We start from the raw sequence: 23,030 nt of genomic DNA on the forward strand, positions 1-23,030 counted from the left end.
TGGATAGAAATGGGCCAAGATTATGTTTGGAATAGATACTAGTTCAATGTCATTCTAGAAATGGGTTTCTTGCCGAGTGTGGCATGCCCATAATCCATGACAAATTAACACATCTGTAATCCAGACACATAGGACCCGCATGTGCATTTTGGTCAATGCATCTAATCTTGTTAAATTACCAAAAATACCCAATAGTTATTTTATAAACCAATCACAGATTCACAGCATAAAAGCATTGTGTTTTGCTGCTGAAATCTTAGTCAAAATATCATTCTAAAGTCCGATTATGATATTGGGAAGGCATTTAAAATAACCATTCTTAAAGTGGATATCTAACCAAACGATCCAAAGAATTGAGGTTGAAACTGATGTTTATTTTTTTGGATAAAATATAAAAAGTTCCCCAATGGTTTTTGATGTTGGGTGGCCAGTCCAGCCTAGAACCCAGCCCACGAATGCCAGAATTAGGGATGTGACTAGTCATAGTTGGGGCTACCATACACCCCTCGTACAGAGCCAATCGTAGAGCACTCACGCATCCCCGCAGAGCTCACTGATTGCCCTCAAACAGTACAGATTCAAATAAAGATTTGGATAAGGAAACTCCTAATTAGATTAGGAATGCTTATCTTTATCTATAGATAAGATAAGGGATTATCTTTATCTCTTAAAGAGAGTCTAGATCTAAATAAAAGATTTGGATTAGGAAACTCCTAATGGGATTAAGATAACCTCTCTTTAAGGCTATAAATAGAAGAGCAGGGTGAATCTCTAGATCTTAACAGACTGCTGAATTTTAGAGAGAGACAACACAATTTTACTGCACTATCTCCTTCTCTCCTGCTCTTGCCGCCATACCAGTTCGATCTCCACCTGTGGGAGTGATCAAGAAGGGTTCTTGGTATTACCTTTTGGTAGAAAAGGTAATCTAAAGTCATGCTCACTAGCTCTCCATCAAATTCTTGCTGAAGAATTCAGTTTTTGCTGGAGAGTCGTCCTGCTGATTCTGCTTCATCCTACACCATGTCATTTTCGGTGGAAGTAGTCTTTGGATTTTTCCTTAGGCATGAACATTTTCATTGGAGGTTGTTATTACTTCGTATCAAGTATATCCCTCCACTCCCTTTTGGTTTCAGATATGATCCGGTTTGGTTTCAAGATTGATCATTGAAAATGCAGTTTTCTAAAATAGGAAATGCGATTCCCACATGGGAGAGAGAAAAATTTTTGAAATTTCGCCCAAAGAAACCTTGACACTAGAGGGCTTCGACCTCAGGGAGGAACCAACGAGCCGAAGCCAACCGGACGAGGACCTCGTCTCAGTCCCCTAGACGAGGACGAGCCTGAGAAAGTAGTCCGCGTCGGGTCCAACCTTCCCTCGGAGAGCCTATCTAAATTGGTAAGTTTCCTCATTCTTAATGCCGACGTCCTTTCCTAGTTTGCCGTTGATATGCCTGGAATTGACCCTTTGGTCATTACTCACAGGCTGAGTGTAGACCCGAGCTCTAGGCCAGTCTGGCAGAAGAAGAGAAACTTTGCACCTGAATGATAGAAGGCCATAGAAGAGGAAGTTGGGAAGCTATTCAATGCCGATTTCATCCGAGAGGTACACTACTCTAACTGTTTGTCAAATGTGGTTATGGTAAAGAAAACTAACGGGAAATGGCAAATCTGTATTGATTTCACAGACCTTAACCGAGCCTGCCCCAAGGGCAGTTTTCCTCTGCCAAGAATATACCACCTTATTGATGCTACTGCAGGGTACGAACTACTCAGCTTCATGGATGCCTTCTCCGGATATAACCAAATAAAGATGCACACGGGTGATGAAGAGAAGACTTCGTTCATCACCGAGCATGGCACATATTGCAACCCAGTGATGCCCTTCGGCCTCAAAAATGCTGGGGACACCTACCAACTCTTTGTTAATAAGGTGTTCAAAGAGCAGATGGGGAGGAACGCCGAAGCCTATGTGGATGACATGGTAGTAAAAAGCCTGAAAATTGAGGCCCACATTGTTAACAGTGTATGCCCTTAGCTCCAACCAGCATGATGTATATTGCGACATTTATTGTAAATGAATAAAGTACATATTTGTTTTATGTTATTGTGGTATGTTTCTGTGTAATACCCTTAAAATGAACACTGATAACTCTGCATTTTGATGCCTTAAGGGCGTCAATTCAGGGGAATTTTTTAGCGTAGTCAAATTGTGTCATTTTTCCAGTTAATTTCAATCTTGTGACCTCTAAGGATCCCTGTGCAAATTCTGTGCAAAACTGGGAAGTTTTTATGGCTAAAATGCAGATTTTAGAAAGATGGTGTGAAATCCAACTGAGAGAGGGGGAATTTTGTAAATAACTGAAAGCAGGAGGACGCCTCCTAGTAGCTAAACCCACTTTGGCACCCCTCCTACTATATTAGCATGCTCCCCACGTTTTAACAAACATTAGGGGCGCCTTTTAACCCATTCTTTTCACTCTTAGCAAACCCTAGCCACCCCTTGCTAATTAATCTCCACCCTCCACTCCTTCTAATCTCCACCATCCATTCTAGTGCACTCTTTTTGTAGTTTTTAAACCCTAGGGTGCCACCTAACTACTAATCCTCACCATTCAACCCCTAACCATTAAATCTCAGCCCTATATAATATTGGCAACCCTCTCCTTTTCTTCTCAGCCTTAGGAACACCCTAGAACCATCCTAACCCTGTATTCTAAACCCTAGGAAACCCATATTTTTGCTAAAACCCAGTTGCCGCCCCCATTTTTCTCTCTAAATCTAGTTATATCCACCATTCTCTATAAAAAGGACCCAAGATCTCTTAAGAAAGGGTTGGATTCTGCCCCCAAGTAAGATGGAAGGCTGATCTTGAGAAGTTCAAGGGTAGAGGAAAATGAGGACACCTAGGCAAGATGAGGGGTTCTTACTTGTAGTTTGCCAACACCACTACTGCCACCTTTAGAATCAGATCCCAACCATTTTACATTAGTTTTAGTTTTATTCTATTCTTTCAATTCTAGTTTCATTATTTCCATTCTGCAATTTATTTTCATTTTGTTTGATCTTCGTTTTATTTTTTGCAAATCTACAATTCGGTCAGGTAAGACAGAAGGCCTAGCTCGAGAAGTTTGAGGGTCAAAGGAGAAATCCTAAAACTGCTACCTCTGATTGGATTACAGATTTTTATTTTGTTTCTTTTGTTAATTTATTTTTGTATTTATTTATGTTTTTGCACTTTTAACTTTCAGTACCACATCAGCCCTATTTTAGCTATATGGGTCGAACTGCTTTTTGCAGTACAACCCATATACCTATATAATGTTATATGATAATGTTATGGGCTCTATTGGGATGATACTGATTTAATTTAATTAATTAAGGGTTTTATAGACATTTTAATTGATTGGATCAATTTATTTCATGCATGTGATGTATGGATGTGTGATGTGTTATGTACATGGGCCATAAGAACTTGGCCCATGTTAATTCGATAGTGGCTCTTTTGCACACCTTGGTTGAATGAACATCATTACCATGGTGTCCATAAATGAAAAAATGGTAGGATCCACCGTATGGACGCCAAAAAGGTTGCAGAATGGGTGAGAGAATTTCAAAAAATTTCTACTTTCTTCAAAATGGGAATCATATTCCCTAAATTTGGAATACAATATTCAAGGATCCTACTTAAACCATAATCGAACCAGATCTGAACCAAAAGACAATGGAGGAATTATACCTGATCCAGAGAAGCAGTATCTCCCAAAGTTGGTGTTCACGCCCAAAGAAGACACCAAGATCTGCTCCTACCGAAAATGACACAGCAATATGTGGAATGGAACAAGCAGAGTGCGTCCTACACACTGAATCCTTCGCAAGAATCATCTAGAAACTCTGAGCACCAAAGCTTTTCAGTTCTTTCTACAAAACTGATATCAAGAACTTATTTCTTGATTTCTTTCCTTCAAAGATCCAATCTTTTCAAAGAATGGCGGTAGCTGGAGGAGAATTCCTGAGATGAAGATGGCGAATATTGCTTCTCTTCTCTCTGGAGAGTAATGAGATCCTATCTGAATTCGCAGCAAACTATCTTGCCAAAAACCCTATGTTTGAATTCTGTTTTCTCTCTCTTAGGGTTTCTCCTCTTTTCTTCTTGATTAAGAAACCTCCTAATTAGGAGTTATCCTAATCCAAATCAGCATTTGGATAGGGGATAATCTTAATCATATCTCATATTAGGTTAGATGACTCATGATCTTATCAGGAGATTACCACATTCAAATCTGATTTGAATTTGGTCTCCTATAGTGGATTAGGTTAAAGGCCTAATCCTTTTTCTAACCTTAATCTCATATCCGCCCCTTAAGTGGGTGATCATATCAGTCCAGTTCAAAATGGGCTTTTGACCCATTAAATAATCAATGCTCAATTAGTTTTCAGTCTGTACATAAAGACAATATTTAAGTATAAACACTCCTTCTCTAAAGACTAATTCTATGATTCCTATTGCCGCAACTACAACACTTGCAGTCGTTCCCAAGAATAGCGTCACTTCTTCACTCAATCTTCTGCTAACTTTGAAGCCCTGTAGTGAGTTACATGCATGTGTTGAAGCCCCAGAGTCAACACACCAGGACATAGAAGTCACTAACATCTTAGATTCTATGACACAAGTTTCGACGTTACCTTTCTTAGATTCCTAGTAGGTAGGACAGTTCCTCTTCCAATGGTCGGTCTGCTTATAGAAGTGACAGACATCATATGCCTCGTTCTTCTTCTGCTTCTTGGGCTTGACAGCTTTCTTCTAGGGCTTCTTTGCCTTTCTCTTTTTCTTACCCGATTTGTTAGCTTCAGCAAGCATAACCACAGGATCATCCTTATTAAGTACATCATCGGCCCTTTGCAACATATTGCTGAGTTCTTGGATGCTGACATTCGGTTTGTTCATGTTATAGTTCATTGTGAACGCATTGAAGGAAGAGGGCAAATAATTCAGGATGGCATCTACTTGTGTGCCAAAATCTAGCCTGGATCCAAGGGCTTCGAGTTCATTAATGTAGCCCATCATCCGAAGACAACGGGCATGAACTTTCTGCCCTTTGGACATCTACTCGGTCATGAACAATTTCAAGACCTTCTGTTGAGTAGAACGGTTATGCTCTTCATACATTGTCTTTAGACTGTCCAATATGTCATTGGCTAGTTCGATCTGATCGAACTGCCTCTGTATTGAGTTGTCTAGTAAGGCAATGATATAGCAGCGGGCTAGGGAGTTCTTATCCTCCCAATCTTGGTACTCCCTCCTTCGGGCCTCAGAAGCACCATCACCCGGACGCTCCGGGGCAGGATTTTTCACTACCTTATCTAACTATTTGGAAGTTAGGACCAGCATAAGATTTCTGTACCAGTCGGCATAGTTTGGGCCCTTAAGCTTTTTATTGTCTAGAAGCTTTGCGAATTGACCGTTTGCCATTTTCTGATAAAATGACAAAGACGTTAGTCCACAACCTTAGTTTGATTCATGTTACCTACATAGATATGGCTTTTAATCTATGTTCCATTTCCATTTGTTTATCTCTGAGATTTCCCTCATTTCTCAGTGACGGAGACGGTGAAATGTCTCTGAAAATGTGGGAAATCACATAGGGTGCGTGAAGCCAACTATTTCAGTTGCAAAACCCCACCACCTTTCTGTGACGGATCATATCCACTTATCGTATGAGTTTTCCCCTTGGCCTTTGTCAGATAAGGTTCAGAGCCATTTTCAGGTAAACAATTCTGTCCAGTGAGTGCTCACCCATCATATTCAGGTTACGCCAAAGTACCGTGAGAGAGTTCCCATTTTCTGGTGAAGCCCCTCCCACATCAGTCTATGACGCCTTTATCATCTTATGAAACACTCTGACAGATCCAACAGCAAATGGATAGCCCAATTTTATGGTGCGTTTCCTCATTACTAAAGGATCCATCATTGTGCTAATGACAAAAGGCCTTTAGAGAGTCCATCATATGGATCTCCCAACACATGCACTTATATTTGCTAGAGGGAACAAAATTACGCCATAGTTCTAATTTAGGTCAAACCAGAGTGGCTCCCACTGACTTTCATAAAGTCAGATTTCTAGTGGGCCTTAATCGACTAGGGTTTCCACACGCATCCCTTTTCAGGGTTGTGGGGCCCACCAAGTAAGGAGGGGTATCCAATGACCTTAAGGGACACCATGGCAATGATGTGCATTCAGCCATGGTGTGTGCAAGAGCCACTAACGAGTGATCATGGGCCAAGTCCTTATGGTCCATGGTCGCAACACATCAAACATCCAAACATCAATGTTAAGGAAGAATTGATCCAATCATTTAACTACTGTAAAGCTCACTGAACAGCCCATTTAAAATTCATAACTTTAACAATTAATGTCGACTAGGTATATGGGTGGAATCGTAGTTAGTTGTTCGGCCCATACAACTTTTCTCACTAGAGTGGGCTTTTGCAGTTTTAACCTTTTAAAACTGGGCTTTACATGTGGGCCGAATTAATCCCTGCAATTGAACATCATATTTGGAACTACAAGAGGGAGAAAGTTGGATTGGAAAACATTCCCCTTCGAACCCTAGATTTGGTCCAAACAGTTTTGGTTCAATCTAGTTCGAAATTGTCCGAAACTGATTTTCAATTCAAGAATTAATTAATGAAAGATATGACATTAATAATTTTAATTTTAGAAAATTACAAATCAAATAATGGACTATTCGCTCCATCTACAAAACGGAGGTTAATCACTACGGTTGCAGTTTCATAAACTGCAAATCGTAGAAAGCGATCTCTCCATCTGCAAATCTCCAATGCCCCCTTCTTCTTCAATCAAGAAAATAAAAAATTATAAAAATGATATTTCTATTAATTAATTACATTTTTGATCAAATCCTATACATTCAGTCTAGAAAAAAAATTATTTACAGACCGAATTGAATGAATAATAAATAAAAGGGTGTGCAGACCATCTACGCCAAATCTGCACTGTGATCTCTTGGTTCGAACAATCCATTAAATCAAAATAAATAAAGAACAGTTCTAAATAAATTTTAGATTTAACAGAAATTAATTTCAGATCAATCGCCCTTAACAAGAAACAATTTCTTGAAATAAAGAAAATAATATGCGCAAATCTTGGTAGAACATCTTCTATCCATCTACGTGGGTTCAGATTTGATTTTCTTTTGGTTCAAGATTCGAACATGTGGCCCTAATACCACTGAAAGAATGGTAGGATCCATCGTATGGACGCCAAAAAGGTTGCGGAATGGGTGGGCGAATTTAAAAAATTTTCTACCTTCCTCCAACTGGGAATCATATTCCCTAAATTTAGAATACAATATTCAAAGATTCTACTTGAACCATATGAAAGAATGGTAGGATCCATCTAATGGACGCCAAGAAAGGTGCGGAATGGGTGGGCGAATTTCAAAAAATTTTCCTACCTTCTCCCAATTGGGAATCATATTCCTTAAATTTAGAATACAATATTCAAGGATTCTACTTGAACCATAATCAAACCAGATCTAAACCAAAAGGAAATAGGAAGGATTATACGTGATTCGGAGAAACAGTATCTCCCAAAGTTGGTGTTCACGCCCAAAGAAGATACCAAGATTCGCTCCTGCTGAAGATGACATAGCTGTGGATGGAATGGAACCAGCAGGGTGCGTCCTACACATTGGATCCTTTGCAAGAATCCACTGGAAACTCTGAACGCCGAATCCTTTTCACTCTTTTCTATAAGACTGATGTCAAGAACTGATTTCTTGACCTCTTTCTCCTACAAAGATTGAATCTTGCAAGAGGGATTGGCGGTGGCTGGAGCAGAACTCTTGGGACGACTGAACAACTTTTCTTCTCTCTGGAGTTTGTGAGATCTAATCTCTGTATCCAGAAGACTTTCTTCTCTCTTGGAAAAACTTGGTTTGAAATCTGGTATATTCGAATTGTTTTCTCCTCTTTGCTTCTTGATTAAGAAATCCTCCTAATTAGGAGTCATCCCAATCCAAATCAATATTTGGATAGGGGATAATCTTAATCCTATCTGCAGATTAAGTTAGTTTACTCCTGATCTTATCAGGATGTTACCAGATTCAAATCAGATTTGAATTTGGTCTCCTAGAGTGGATAAGCTCTCATGGCCTCCACCCACTTCTGGGAATCTATGTCTAAAATAGTTTCCGCGTAAGTCACAGGATCCTTTTCACTAGTCAAGACTTTTACCAGGTAACTATCCTGGTCATAACCATATTGGACTGGTGGCCTAGATACCCGAGTGGATCTTCTAGGTTGGTCACTACCTGGAGCTTGTGGGACATCTCCCACTGCACCTGAGCTCTCCTCATCAAGAACTATTTCTTGACGATGGAAGTCCAGGATGTATTCGGTTTCTTAGAATTGTCGTTTCGATTGCGGAACACTTTCTGCTCACTTGGGTCATAGAATGGATAACCCACTGAATCTTTTGGGTAGCCTATAAATAGGCAACGACTGGTTTTGGATTCCAACTTGTCTGCACTTGTTCTTTTAACGCATATAGGACAACCCCAAACCTTCAAGTGTCTTACACTTGGCTTCCTTTCGGTCCATAGTTCATATGGAGTCTTTGGAACCGATTTGGTTGGAACCCGATTCAGTACGTAAATTGTAGTCTCTAATGCATATCCCCAAAAGGATGTGGGTAATTCTGAGTGGACGAGAAGTGACCGGACCATGTATGAAGAGCATAATATTTCTACTCGTCAAAAGGTGCTGAAACAGTTTAATGACCACACAAATGTCCAAGAACCAAATAGTTCATGACCATTGTCTTAAGATGATGGGATACATTAATGAACTAGAGGCTCTTGGATCTATGCTAAATCCTGTCACCAAAGTTGTTGCCATCTTGAACTCTTGGCCTCCTTCCTTCAATCAGTTTATAATGAACTATAATATGAACAAGCTAATTGTTAGCCTTTAGGAACTCAGTAATATGTTGTAGAGGGCTGAAGACCTGATAAAGAAAGATGAGCCCTTAACCATGCTTGTTGGAGGTGGCAAATCGGGCAAAAAGAAGAGGAAGGTAAAGAAGAAACCTAAGAAAAAAATTAGCAAGACTAAAAAGTAGAAGGACAAAGCATCAGATGGCTGTCACTTGTGGGCTTCGCTGTCACTCAAAGAGGCATTGAGGCTAACCTTGAGAGGATACAAGCCATACTAGATATGGCACCTCCTCGGATGGTGAAGGAAACCTAGAGGTTCTCCGGCCAAATAGCAACCCTCAATTGCTTCATGTCGAAGTCAGTCGACTACTGCGTACCCTTCTTCCATGCCATCAAGAAGCTAAAAGATTTCCAATGGACGGAGGAGTGCCAGCACGCCTTCAACGACCTCAAGGTGTACCTTACCTCACTTCCCCTCCTCACCCGACCGATCGATGGAGACACCTTGTACCTATTCCTCTTGACTAGGGACGAAGCAGTCAGTTCAGTCCTGATTAAAGAAGACAGCATGCAGAAGCCATCTTATTATACTAGCAAGGTACTCTGTGACATTGAAACTAGGTATCCTGAGATAGAGAAATTGGCTTTCACCCTCATGGTTACGGCTAGAAAGCTTAGAGCATACTTCCAAGCTCACTCAATCGTGGTCTTGATGAACTAGTACCTCAAAGCTATCCTCGCCAAGCTCAAGGACTTGGGACGCCTGATGAAGTGGGCCATCGAGCTTTTCGAGTTTGATGTTCAGTACCAGCCGAGGCCCGCAATCAAGGCACAAGCTCTAGCAGACTTCATAGTGGAATGCACCTTCAGTCAAGCCCTCCACCAGACCCCAAAAAATGATGAAAGGGATCATGTGGACGATGGGGCTCACCCCGTTGGAAACTCTTTATCGATGGCTCTTCCAATGCTAAAGGAAGTGGAGCGAGCCTCATCCTTCTCACCCCCGATGATGTTGCTATAGAATATGCGCTGAGATTTGACCTCCCAGCATCAAACAACGAAGTCGAGTATGAGGCCCACCTCGCTGGTCTACAGTTAGTTAGCGACCTCAGCTCCTCACACGTTGAAGCCTTCAGCGACTCTCAACTGGTGGTGAATCAAGTAAACGGCGAGTACGAGGACAGAGAACAAAGCGTGTTCAAGTACCTACCAAAGTCCAAGGTTTAGCCCGCTACTTCTAGTGCTTCTCCTTGCAGCAGGTCCTGTGAGCCGAGAACACAAGAGCCAACGCCCTTTCCAAATTGGCAAGCACCTCAAGCGAAGTCCTCGGCTGGACCGTGCGCGTAGAAAAGCGACTTTGACCCTCCATTGAAGAAGTCCAAGTGCTCCCAATAGAGGTTGGGCCGTCATGGATGGATCCCATCATCAATTTCCAATCAATAGGACAGCTGCCCGAAGACAAGAATGCGGCGAAGCGACTCAGACGTCAAGCAGCCCACTATGCTTTGTTAGAGGGGAAGCTGTACTGAAGATCCTTCACCCTACCCTACCTCCGATGCCTCCATCCAAAGGAGGGTGAGTATGTATTGCAGGAAATTCACAAAGTCATCTACGGTAATCACCTCGGTGGAAGGGCCCTACCCCAAGAAACTCTAAGGCATGGGTACTTCCAGCCGGCCCTCTCCACAAGGACGCTGCTGAGCTAGTGGCAAAGTGCAATCCATGCCGGAGGCATGCCAACTTATGCCACCAATAGGCCACCACTCTCTCAACCCTCAGCAGCCCCAGACCCTTCACCAAGTGAGTGATAGACCTCCTTGGCCCTTTCCTACAGGCCACGGGGCCAAAAAATACCTTATTGTAGCTATAGATTACTTCACCAAATGGGTAGAAGTCAAGACCTTGGCCACCATCACGGCCCGAGCAATACAAAACTTCTTTTGGAAAAACATTATCTATCGCTTCGGCCTACCCCACATGCTGGTCACCGACAATAGGAAGTAGTTTGATGATGCCAAATTCTGGCTGTGGTGCGCTTTCCTCGTCATCAGGCAATAGTACACCTCGGTAGGCTAGCCCCAAACCAATGGCCTAGCCGAGGTCACCAACAGAACGATACTAGATGGGCTAAAGACTAGATTACACCCGGCAAAAAGCCTATGGACTGATGAACTAAGTAGTGTACTCTGAGCCTATCGAACCACACCTTGGACAACCACTGGAGAAACACCTTTGGTTTAACCTACGGCACAGAAGCAGTTATCCCTACAGAAATCGGCCAACCGACACCCCTAGTTGAGGCATATTGCGAAGCCAAAAATAACGAAGCCCTTAGAGCAAATTTGGATATGCTAGAAGAAGCCTGGGAGCAAGCACAAATAAGAGTGGCTGCCTACTAGCAGTGAGTGGCCCGCTACTACAACTCCAGGGTAAAGGAAAGACACTATCAAAAAGGAGACCTCATCCTCAGGAAGGTTATGGTCCCCGAAGGGGAGCAAGGGCAGAAGGACTAAAAGGAGAAAGGGGAGAAGGTGTATGGGAGGAGCTTCCCTCCCACTCATTAGGAAGGCCATAGCACTTAGGTCCAAAATCTAAGAAAGACATCGTTCGAGATTACCTAAAGGATGTGGAGGAAGAAGAAGTGAGAATGGAGTGTTGAAGGTTGGAGAATCTAGGAGCTGAGTTCATTCGAAAGCAAAGGCACTTAGAGGCAAACGACAAGAACGCTGTCGCTAAGGCCCCTATTTAGGGAGAAAGAATGGCCCAAGTATCTCGAGTTCCAACGGTTGAGGAGCCATCGCCTCCAAAAGCCAACTACAGCATGTCGCGTAAAGCTCATCCTTGGAAGGCGAAACGATGCGCTAGTGACGGCTTGGATCATCTTAGATCTAACGGACGCAAAATGCCTCCACACTTGCTATCCAGCCGCGCTGCACCCTTGAGCGCCCATCCTCAGAAGGCGAAACAATGCTCATGGCGAACCAGCGTGTCCACCCATTGCGACCCACTGGTTTATGTGACCCGGTCACGCAAACATGCACACCGGTTTGATCGGAAATTATTTCTATGCACGGGGTGTTCTCCTAACGTATAGACCCATGTAGAATACGACCCCTAATCATCTGTCCAAAGCAGTAGTGCCGCAGATCGCTCGCAGCTTTGGCCCAACTTATGAAGATGAACCAGGCGGAGACGCGAAAGAGAATGCCACTACAGGATACAGCTCGACTGTTGGACCCACTAGCGCTCACCATTTCTACTCCTATCAGCCAAAGCTGAATTCTTCACCTCGGCCTCGGGAGTGGGGGGCAAGTGATGTAGGGTGGCCCAGCCCACGAATGCCAGAACCAAGGATGCGACTAGCCACAGTTGGGGCTACCCTACACCCCTCGTACGGAGCCAATCGCGGAGCGCCCATGTATCCTCGCAGAGCTCGCTGACTGCCCTTGTACGGCTCCCATCTCAAGTGTTCATCTCCACCAACCTCCAGATGACTCAAGTATACATAGGGGGTACCCTTCCAAAGTAAGGGATCTTGATCTTGAGATCTAATCCTACTACAGAACTTAAAAGTCCTCACTTTGTGAATTTAGTATCTACGAGTAGCCTCCTCGGAGCCCTCGTTTGTACTTGATTCCCCTTTTCGTACCCTTGTACTGGCTTGACCATCGAAGTCTCTGCCTCGGGTTCTTACCGGAGGTCTCTGACATCCTCTGTCTTGCAGCACCTTAGCTATTTTCCCCCGGCTTCTACGGAACTCGGTACACCATCAGCCTCGATACCTCATCCCCGAATCCTTCAAAGCCGTCGGCCCACCTTCAGAGCTCAGGGGCGAAATTACTTGGTTCTCCTTGACCAACCTGAGTATCAACAGTTTTATTTTAACAAAAACCTCCCTAATGGTTTTGCTTTAACAAATACCTTCCCTCGGGTTTTATTTTAACAAAAACCTCCCTATAGTTTTGGAAAAACATGCACTTACTTCCCTTCCATTATTGTCTCAGTTTATTGAAATATTATTGCCTTCATGTTAGAAACTTTGAATTACAAAATTGCCCTTACTACTTGTTAGGAAATCTTTCAATATAATCAAAATGCAAAATTTACCCTTTTAGACTTCACTCAATCATAATGAATTTACAAAATGTAATTATTACTTTACTCTTTTTAATTTGATCTATGGAATTTTTTTAGTTAAAAATTAATTTTTTTGGGGTATTTTAGTAAATCTCCATTTCAATTGATAGATATAAGTGTGAAATAGGTGTTTTCAAAAAATTAATGCATTAAGCCAATGTTTTTAGGTAGTACATTGATGGAAGGGTAGTAATTGCTGAACTTTTCAAAACTATAGGGGGGTTTTTGAAGGGAAGGGAGATGCATCATATGGATGGCCGAACCATATAGGGTGGCTAGGCGAAATTTCAAAAATTTCTTGTGGAGGTGCCCATAAAAAGGGGACCCCGTCCCTCATTTGTAGTAAGCAACCAAGCAATCAAGTGTTATATCCCTCTCTTAAGCAATACAAAAAGTTCTTTGAGTTCTCCATCTCTCTTTCCTCTTATGTTTTGTGCCTTTGTTGCCTAAAAGTGTGTCTTAGTGTGAGGGATGAGTTGGTAAACTAATTGGTCTCAAGAGCCGGGAGAGTGCTCTAAGTAGTGAAAGCTGATTTGTGGAACGGTGGATTACTTCCCAAGTGCCGCACGAGACGCTGGAGGAGTATACGTACATGATAGATAGCTCCCTAACTTAGTGGTGCCCTTCTTGTCTAGATAACTGATAATGCTTGGACATAGTACATATCTTGCCATCACCACATCAAGATCATCCACTGCCACCACAAGTTGTTGATCCCTAGTTTACCCAACATGCTTCCCCACCCCTACGATGTGCTCCTCAACCTAGCTCTTAGAATAGCATGCACTTCTTATGCAGATAACTGATGATGCATGGACATAGTACATATCTTGCCATCACTACATTAGGGTCATTAATTGCCACCTCAAGTTGTTGATTCCCAGTTTTCCCAATGTGCTTCCCAACAGAGTAACACTCAACATTTGCCATAATCGAGGCATAGGGCCGGTAGACATAAAATCCATCCCTGTGATGCTCCTCAACCTAGCTAGCTCTTAGAATAGCATGTTTTGGGATGCACAATAAGCCATCGCTTGCCTTTGCACATGATGTGATACTAAAGCTCTTCTTGTCTAACTAGCTCTTAGAATCAAACCTCCTTTGCTTCCCAACCATTTGTTGCATCAATGTTCACAACCAATGGCTCCAATGGTCGTGACGTGATACTAAAGCTCAAGTGCTCATAGATAAACATATACAAAAAGAGAGTGTGGACATAAAAAGTCATGTGTTGGCAAGAAGCATCCACAAGCTGATGGATAGTCTCGTCCATTTGATCGTACATGTATTGTAAAAGCATTGAGGCTAGGGGTAACCTATACCCACCTACGGCCAGTGCTGCCATAGGGGCCAATCAAAATTTGATCCCTTAATCAGTGCTACCAAGAAATGAAAACCAAGACAAAACATAAAGAATAAATGGACTCAAATGGATCTAAAGCTCACCGTCTCATATGGTCATGTCATCATCGCCCTTGCGATGATACCAGTGCAGAAGCAACTTGTTCATTGACATCTTCCTACATGCTTTAGTTTCGTCCTTAATCTCATTGATGACAAATTTGAATTCCTTGAGGTCATTACTAAGGGTTTTGATCGCACCCTTTATTGCCTTTGGCACACATTCCTCATATTGTAGTTCGAATGGTGAGAAGACTCATTTGATTGGCACCAACAACAACATAAACACATCCTCCATTGATATGCCAAATTCATCAAAGGCACCAACGAAAGTGTGCGTTTGGCAGCACCAATGAGCAAGCAATGACTCCTTGTACTCTACCCTGTCACGGCCCTCTAAGTGTATGAAGCAATTCACAACCTTTAACAACCCTATAGCCTCCAGCAAACAATAAACATGGGGTTCTCTAGGATGAAGTCTGCTCAGTTCGTGAAGCATTAGGTTTCTGCCTCTTGGCATCAAAAGGCAACCTTTTATTTTAGGAAAATCATAGAAACCCAACAATTTTGACCCATCAACCATGTTAAAATTGTTGTTTTCTCCTATCGATACGGGGACTAGTGTTAGACAGTTTTTGTATGCCCTTAGCTTCAATCTGATTTGATGTACTTTTGTTATTTAGTGGAAATAAATAAAGTGTATGTTTGATTCATGTTGTTTGGTTTAATTCTGTGTAAAACCCTAAAACTAGACATTTATAGAGACTCGTGTTAGTTTTAAATGTTCATAGCTGTTGGATAAGTCTGGGGAGATTTATCCTGCCAAGGCTGATACTAGTGTGCCATCAAGTGTTGGGATGGCCTGTCTCAGCCACCAGGGTAAGACCCGAGGCACATGCAGTATGGGATTACTTGAATCCTTGAACCGGGCCAGATTTCCAGTATTGCCCTGGACCTTGGAGATAGATGGGCAAAACTGGAAGTTACACCTGACCCCTAGACTCGATTATGACACTTCACTAGGTGTTGGATCAGGCTGCCTTTGATATGCCAATCAGTGAGATCCTTAGCGGGGATCAAAACCTAGGTATGTTGGGGCAGTTTGAGAATTCATCTGAGTGGGTGATCATAGTGACAGAATCAGCCACTTTGTCGGACAAAGGGTAATGATCAGGAATGCACTCTCTCTGATGGAAACCAAACTGCCGGCAGTTGATTTCAATCGTTGGAATTTTGTTTTACAAAATTAATATATTTATATATATATGTACGGTTTCAAATTGTTTGCAAATGGTTTTAATTCCCGGGATCCATGTGAGAGAAGAGTGCGGCACTGTTCCTTGCAGCCGAGGGAGAGGTCCTCTCTTGTTGGGCAGTGCTTGATCATTAAGGGCTGAGAGGTTAAGTGTAAGACCATTGAGGATAATACCTGATGGGCTAATCTTGCACCTGCCCACAGTCCCTAGGTTTTTATAAGATGGCTTGGCCCAGGGACCACTTAATGTAAGTGTTGGGCCCATATGGTCCATATGATGGACTCAAGGAGTTCATTGAGTTTTTCAGTGAATTCGGTTGGGCCTTGTATTAAAGGCTGGGCCGAACCCATGTGGCTAGTGTGTAGGTCAATGCTTGGGTCCCACGCCATACAAAGAAGCCCAACTGGGCAGCAGATTGGAAAGTAATTAGACACTGAACACTTAATGGGCCGGAAGCCCATTTCGAGGTGGGCTGATATGATCACCCATCCTTGGGGCGAATCTGAGATTAATGTTAGTAAAAGGATTGGGCCTTTAGCCTTATCCACTCTTGGAGACCAAATTCAAATTAGATTTGAATCTGGTAACCTCATGATAAGATCAGGAATAAGCTAACTTTATCTGCAGATAGGATTAAGATTATCCCCTATCCAAATACTGATTTGGATTGGGATAACTCCTAATTAGGAGGATTCTTAATCAAGAAGAAAGGAGGAGAAACCCTAACCAAAAAGGAGAGAAATACAACAGATTTCGAATCAAGAAAAATCGCAAGAAAGGTTCCTGCGAATTGAGATCAGATCTCATACTCCAGAAAAAGAAAAAAAAAAGGGCAGTTCAGCCTTTTCGCCTTTAGAGTTCTCCTCCTGCCACCGCCATCTCCTTTGCAAGATTTGATCTTTGTAGAAAAGAAAGTCAAGAAATATGTTCTTGACATCAGTCTTGTAAGAAAGACTGAAATAGATTTAGTGTTTAGTGCTTCCAGAGGATACTTGCAAAGGATCCAGTGTGTAGGACGCACCCTGCTGGTTCTGTTCCATCCACAGCTGTGTCATCTTCAGCAGGAACGGATCTTGGAGCATTCTTTGGGCGTGAACACCAACTTTGGGAGATAGTGCTTCTCCGGATCAGGCATATTCCTCCCATTTGTCTTTTGGTACATATCTGGTTTGATTATGGTTCAAGTAGGATTCTTGAATATTGTATTCTAAATTTAGGGAATATGATTCCCAGTTGGGAGAAGGTAGAAAAATTTTTGAAATTCGCCCACCCATTCCGCAACCTTTATGGCGTCCATTAGATGGATCCTACCATTTTTTCAACTAGAATTCAAAAACCCTCGCTCTTGTCCTTTTCCTTTGCCACCTCTACCTAAGCATGCAAATACTCAGTGTCAAGGAGCTTGGCATAATTGATGAATGAGCAGACAATAGGTTGCATAACCCTTCCTTGTGACATTTTAACTGAGGGCTAAGAACAGAGATTAGGAAACTTCATAGAAGAAAGGCAAGGAGAGAAAAGGAGCAAACAACAAGCAACAATGGAGATTCGAAGTCACCCCTACCATGTCCTTAATGGCACATCACACGTCCCAAGCCACATGGAAAACATAGACATTTTGCACCCCACAATTTCCCTAAAAGGGTCACTAGTTTATAATATTTACATAGAAACCCTTGAACACTAACCATAACAGCCCACAAAACATTTAGGCATTGTTTGGCAAGTCTTCTTAAAAGATCTTTTGGGTTTTTAGAAGCCCGATAGAACAAAAGACAGGTGCCAAAAAAAGACCAAAATGGTCTAGATCCGAGAAGATCCGAGCTAAGCCTGTCAATTCGGGCTTCTCAGCTTCCCGACATTTTGACAAAAATTTGACTCAGAGTTCGAACTCTCTACCCCAGAAATTGAACTGAGAAGCATTGAGTTCGAACTCTCAGCTTCCTCCCCTCCTTTCTTCTCGTCGACAACTGTTTTCTAAAGATTTTTCACCCCTGTTCTCTGGCCATCACAGCGGTGATATTCACCACATTTTCACTCACGTTTTCGGCAGTTTCTCACTGTCTTTTAGAGATCCTTCTCGTCGCTGTCCATCATCCACATTGATTCCGGTAAATCTCTTCATCGTCGTAGTCTCTCTACGTTGTAGTAGCTTTAGTGGTTTATCGAACTGGTGATGAAGCTTTAGTGGCTTATTGGTTTTTGATGCTTTAGTAGTTTAGTGGTTTATCAAAGTGGGATGAAACTTCTGCAGAATCGGTCCCTGTAAAATCATTAATGCTGGCCTATTGTTGTCATTTTTTCATTTCTGATCTCTAGTTTTCTTATCCTCTTCTGTTGTTCTCCATGATCTCTGATCTCTGGTGATGAAGCTTCTGAAGAATCAAACTAATCTTGGTTCACACTAACTTCTGGATCTCTGCACCTTGAAATAGGTTTTTTTAGGAAGTAGCTTCTGCGTTGTTTTTTAGGAAGTAGCTTCTGCATTGTTTTTTTAGGACGTAGCTTTGGCCAAATCTGCTCAAACATGGTTTATCGAACTGTTTTTTAGGAAGTACCCTCCTAATTAATTATTTAATGCACAAATCAATATAAAATAATGGAGGGCTCCAATGGGAGAGAGAAGAGGTTTAATCCCCTTTACTGCAAAGGGAATTATCACATGGGTGAAGTTAGTGGATTCCATGTATAATTTATTCGTTTGGAGAGGCAACACTTGCCAAGGATTATTGTATAATAAAAATGATTAGTTAGTTTGCCTTGTTTTCTTGATTTTATTACGAGTATATCCCCTAGTTTTCATGATTTTTCCACTAATAGTGGTTTAGCATTATTAATTAGATTAGAAGCTTAATTTAGTGCTTTGGGTTTCCTTCTAACCTATTAACCACTAACTATGATGTTTCTAAATTTTGAAAAAAAAATGCTTGGTTTTGTTTTCAAAATAACAATGGGAGGCCTGCATTGCATTGATGTTTAGGAGTGCAATTGAATTGAACTTTACTTAAATAGTACAGACTTGAATTCATTAAGGCTTAATTTCAGTTCAAGTCTAATCAAGTTAAGGAATGATTATTCTTGCCCCCTTCCTCTTTATGTACTTATTTGCATATATTGCTTTAATTTGGAATTGGAAGAATACTATTGCTCCCTTTCCAGAACTTGTATCAATAGCAATATGCCAATCAAGGCTTGAACACCTTCTTCTTGTGCATTCTCTTTTTCTTCAAAGACAAGTTTTTCTTCACAACAAAAAATGGCACCAAATAATTAAGAACTTAAAAAGTCAAAAAGAAGAGTACAGTCATTTGCAATTCTGGTGTTTCTCTTGTAACATCTACAATGTTACAATGGGCTCAACTGCTCTGAATTTGAGATTCACAGTCTTGAACTTACTACTGCCACGGGCTTGGAATGGGACTTTCAGGGTCTCTTTTGCAGCAAAGGCTTCGACCATCACCGATCCATGGCACCCATTCTTGGCATCTCCAACAGTGAATGTGAGGTTGTAGGATTTTCCGGGGACTGTTCTCAGGACTTGAGCAATATTGGCACTCTCTCTCCCTGCAACCAATTCAATTGTTGTGAATCCTGATGGGACGGAGAAGTGCTTTGAATCTTCACTGCTTTGAGGGACACTACAGTCCAACCAGGGAGTGGGGATACATGGTCTTTTTGTTTGGGAGGAGGACTCCGGTAGAGAAGTTCTTGAACAAGTGAGGCCCATATTCAAAATCACCATTCTTAACCAAATTACCTGCAAAAACATATAATAGAACAACCAATTGTAAGCCTTTAACAAAACTGAAAGCTTTTTTCTTCTTCCTTTTCTGATATTTTGGGGGGTTGGCAAAATTTCTTCTGAAATAGAAAGAATATTTTTTTTGGTTATGATCCATTTCTTCACTGTATTTATCTGTTTGATCTTGATTTAAGATCAATGAGGTGGAATATAGAGCCCACCAGGTGTTATGTGATTGGAAAGTTACTCTATAATGACTTTGAATCTCTGTCATACAAGTGTTTGTTGAATATTGAATATGCTCTCTAGTCTGGACTGATCAACTAAGTAGCTTTCTTACCAAAAACAGATAAACTAAATAGTTTTTATATCATGTGAAACTTCCAATATCAGAACTAATTACAGATAAATGAAACAAGGAGAAAGTAACAAAACCAAGGATTAATAGAAGTTTACCTATAGTGGGCAAGGGAGGGATGATTTCCTTGATTGCAACTGCATCCAGGAGGGGGCCACATGTGGGGTCCTCTTGAATCCCAGGGTTGTGAAATGTCACCTTAGCAACATTAGAAGTGACCTTGAATGCCCAAGCTTAAGTGTCACCTCCATTGCTGCTGTAGAGTGTTTGCAGAGGGAGGTCCCCTGAGAAAGGAGGTACTGACACCCTCAAAACTTCATCCTGAGCACAGGTTCTGTTATTTGTCATGTTCAGGGCTGAAACTAGCAAGAAATTCCCCTGTATATTTCATGGTTATTGATCCGTTTGGTCTAGACATCTTGTTGAGATCCAGGTGTTATTTGGGATATTGCAATTAGATTAGAACAGTTACTCTCCATGATCTGATAAGCTTTTTGTAGATATCAATGGGAAGAGGATCAGATTTGTTACAGTACTTTGACCTCTGGTGGTTTTTGGCACCAGGTTCAGAAACAGAATGTTTTTAACTGATAAAGAACATGGAAGAACATGGGCGTAGAGCTTACTGTCAAACAGTGTTGAGATGGAAGAGAAGTCAAGATTAATTCCTGTGGAAACTCAGAGCATTTTGACCTCTGAGTTGGACAAGGGAGACCATTTTGATCCCAAAATATTACCGTGATCTGAACTAATATTTTCTGCTCCTAACTTCAACACCTCATCTACCAAATCAACAAGAGCTTTTCATGTCTCAAAAGGTGTGAAAATCGTAGTCCCCAAAATTAAATCTTGATTATTTGCTTGAATATAAATAAAAATGTATTCCCCTGTTGGGTACAATTCTTTATCCTCTATACAAGACAGTCTTCATCATTTATAAATTAGGTTATATTGAAAAAATGGTAGAAAATATGAAACTTTGAGTAAAGATATTATTTTATTTATGTAGAAAAAGGTTATAGATATAAAATAAAATTTAATAGTATCATATTAAAAAGAATATAATCTGATAAAAAGTAAATACATAAATGAACTGTGAATGAAATAAAGTATATCTGAATATACTAGAAAATGTGCAAATTAAGCAGATGGATTGTTTTATATAGGTAAAATTTATAACCATGAAACAAACTAAAAACTAAAATTCAAAAACAAAAAGAATATATAACATAATTTCAAAAACAGAAAAGTATGTTTTTTAAAACCTTGGCAGTAATAAGGTAAACAGAGAACAGAAAAGCTTTAAGTGACAAAAATCTAGCCATATAATGCTTACAGATCTACAGTTCCATCATACATGCAAGAAAATAAAAACATGTGCTAAGTGTGACCAGTCAACATGTATTTATATATGGTCAAATTAATTATAGTTCAAATAAAACTTTTAAACAAACACCAATACAAATGAAAGACCATTAACTGCTTCTACAAAATAGAACTACATATAAAGCATGTCGAATACCCTGTGCTCTGTACAACTTGACCAAGAGTTGCAACAACAACTTCACGTTTAGTAACAACAGCACCATCCAGCAAAGCTTCAAAAATTAATGGCATAAGCTCAGAAAGATACTGCCTCATTGCAAAACCACCCTGAAACAAATCCAGAACAAATGAATTAAGAAATAACCATCATCAAGTGTTTAAACAGATTAAGATACTGAAATAAAATCCAGACAACAGTAGATATGAAACTAATAATGTACTAGAACTTTGCTCTCACAACTACTTTATCTTTTTATTTTTAAACTGCTCAGTGGTAAATCATTCTAAATGGCAAAGCCAACTTTGCTCTCCAATCCTGCATGGCAACTCTCTTTACCAGCTTTATCAATGAATTTTATATTGTGAGACATACATATCTACTTCCCTCAGTTTCTACTAGTGTAGTTATTGATTCTCCTTAACGTTCTAGTCTCTTGGGCTGTATTTGTTTGCAGTACCTCGATCTGGCTTGTCCTAAGTTCCAGTTGCATGTTTTAATATTTTGTGTGGGTAAATGTGTAAGTGGGACCCACATGTAATATTTTGCATATTTGAATGCTTTACTAGGTCCCGCACATAATATTTAACATATATGTAAGAAGAACCAATAAGCATATTTGCCAAATGGTCTTTTGATCTTTCTAGTTTTTAAATGATCTTTAAAAAGAATTGCAATCAATCAGTCTTTGGTCTTTGAAGATCTACCTATGAAAGTCTATCAGTCTTTTGAGATCTTGAGCTTTTGGAAGATCTTCCTAAAAAGACCTACTAAACGCCATCTTAATGTTCACATCATCGCTAACCCACACACATCAATTGTAACGAGCAAATTTAAACCCCAATGGCTCTCACATGAGATTTGAAGAGGCCGACTGTTACTCCAATATTGTCAACAAATCATGCCTAAACAATGGGCATGTTTCTTGGTAACGCTATCACAACAACAATTATATTCATTTGCTAGCACTCTTGCTTATTGACATAATACTTCTATCAGAAAATAGGGGGCTAACATTAGGAATAGGAATCACAAAATCAACAGTCCCATTTTAAATCGCTAAGTCACCAACCCTATTTAAGAAATAACTTAGAACATATTTGATTGACAAATAAGTTATGCCTATTGATAGAATACTCTATCAATAAGTCAGGGGCTAAATGTAAGTATATGTAGATAATCATTGCAAAGCCTACGATAAGATCATAATAATGCAAAAGTAACCACTACGGAACCTGTAATAAAAACTATCCATAGCCAAAAACTGTGTTGTCAACAATTAAAATCAAAGGATTACCTAATTCTCTAAACCACACAAGACATGCAATTATGCTTGCGACGATCCTGCTCATCTCCTTGTACCCATGTGAGAACTCTAAAGACATGGGTTCCTTATCTTAAAGAGATTCTCACAGACATGTGGTGAAACCCTGAACTACTTACACCCGTTGTGCATCCAACAATTTATAATTACCTTTTTTGGGACAGGAAAGTTTTCCTCTATCTTCTTCCCTGTTCCTTCTTATAGCCACGTGTTTTCCTCTATAAATAGGGGAGGCTCAAAGCCCTTCACACAATATCACGTCAATAGACCACTACGAGAGTCCAAGCAACATAACCTTTTGCTTTCCT

The 23,030-nt window shown here is 40.8% G+C and overlaps 1 long non-coding RNA gene and 1 pseudogene across 2 annotated transcripts; one reads left to right on the forward strand and one right to left on the reverse strand.

The window, feature by feature from the left end:
- The first annotated feature begins 17,607 nt into the window (after nt 1-17,607).
- On the forward strand, nt 17,608-21,770 carry LOC148843907 (uncharacterized). The gene is made up of 2 exons (XR_016103123.1): nt 17,608-17,866; nt 20,420-21,770. It is a non-coding gene; the product is annotated as an uncharacterized LOC148843907 (long non-coding RNA).
- LOC148843908 (protein TEEBE pseudogene) lies at nt 19,093-20,410 on the reverse strand (annotated as a pseudogene). The gene is made up of 2 exons (XR_016103268.1): nt 19,954-20,410; nt 19,093-19,512 (listed from the first exon to the last, which is right to left on the reverse strand). The product of XR_016103268.1 is annotated as a protein TEEBE pseudogene (transcript).
- Nucleotides 21,771-23,030: the final 1,260 nt, after the last annotated feature.

This window comes from Nelumbo lutea, chromosome 8, assembly GCF_056320005.1.
Source record: "Nelumbo lutea isolate HS-2025 chromosome 8, American lotus-T2T, whole genome shotgun sequence".
In the NCBI taxonomy this organism is placed as follows: Eukaryota; Viridiplantae; Streptophyta; class Magnoliopsida; order Proteales; family Nelumbonaceae; genus Nelumbo; species Nelumbo lutea.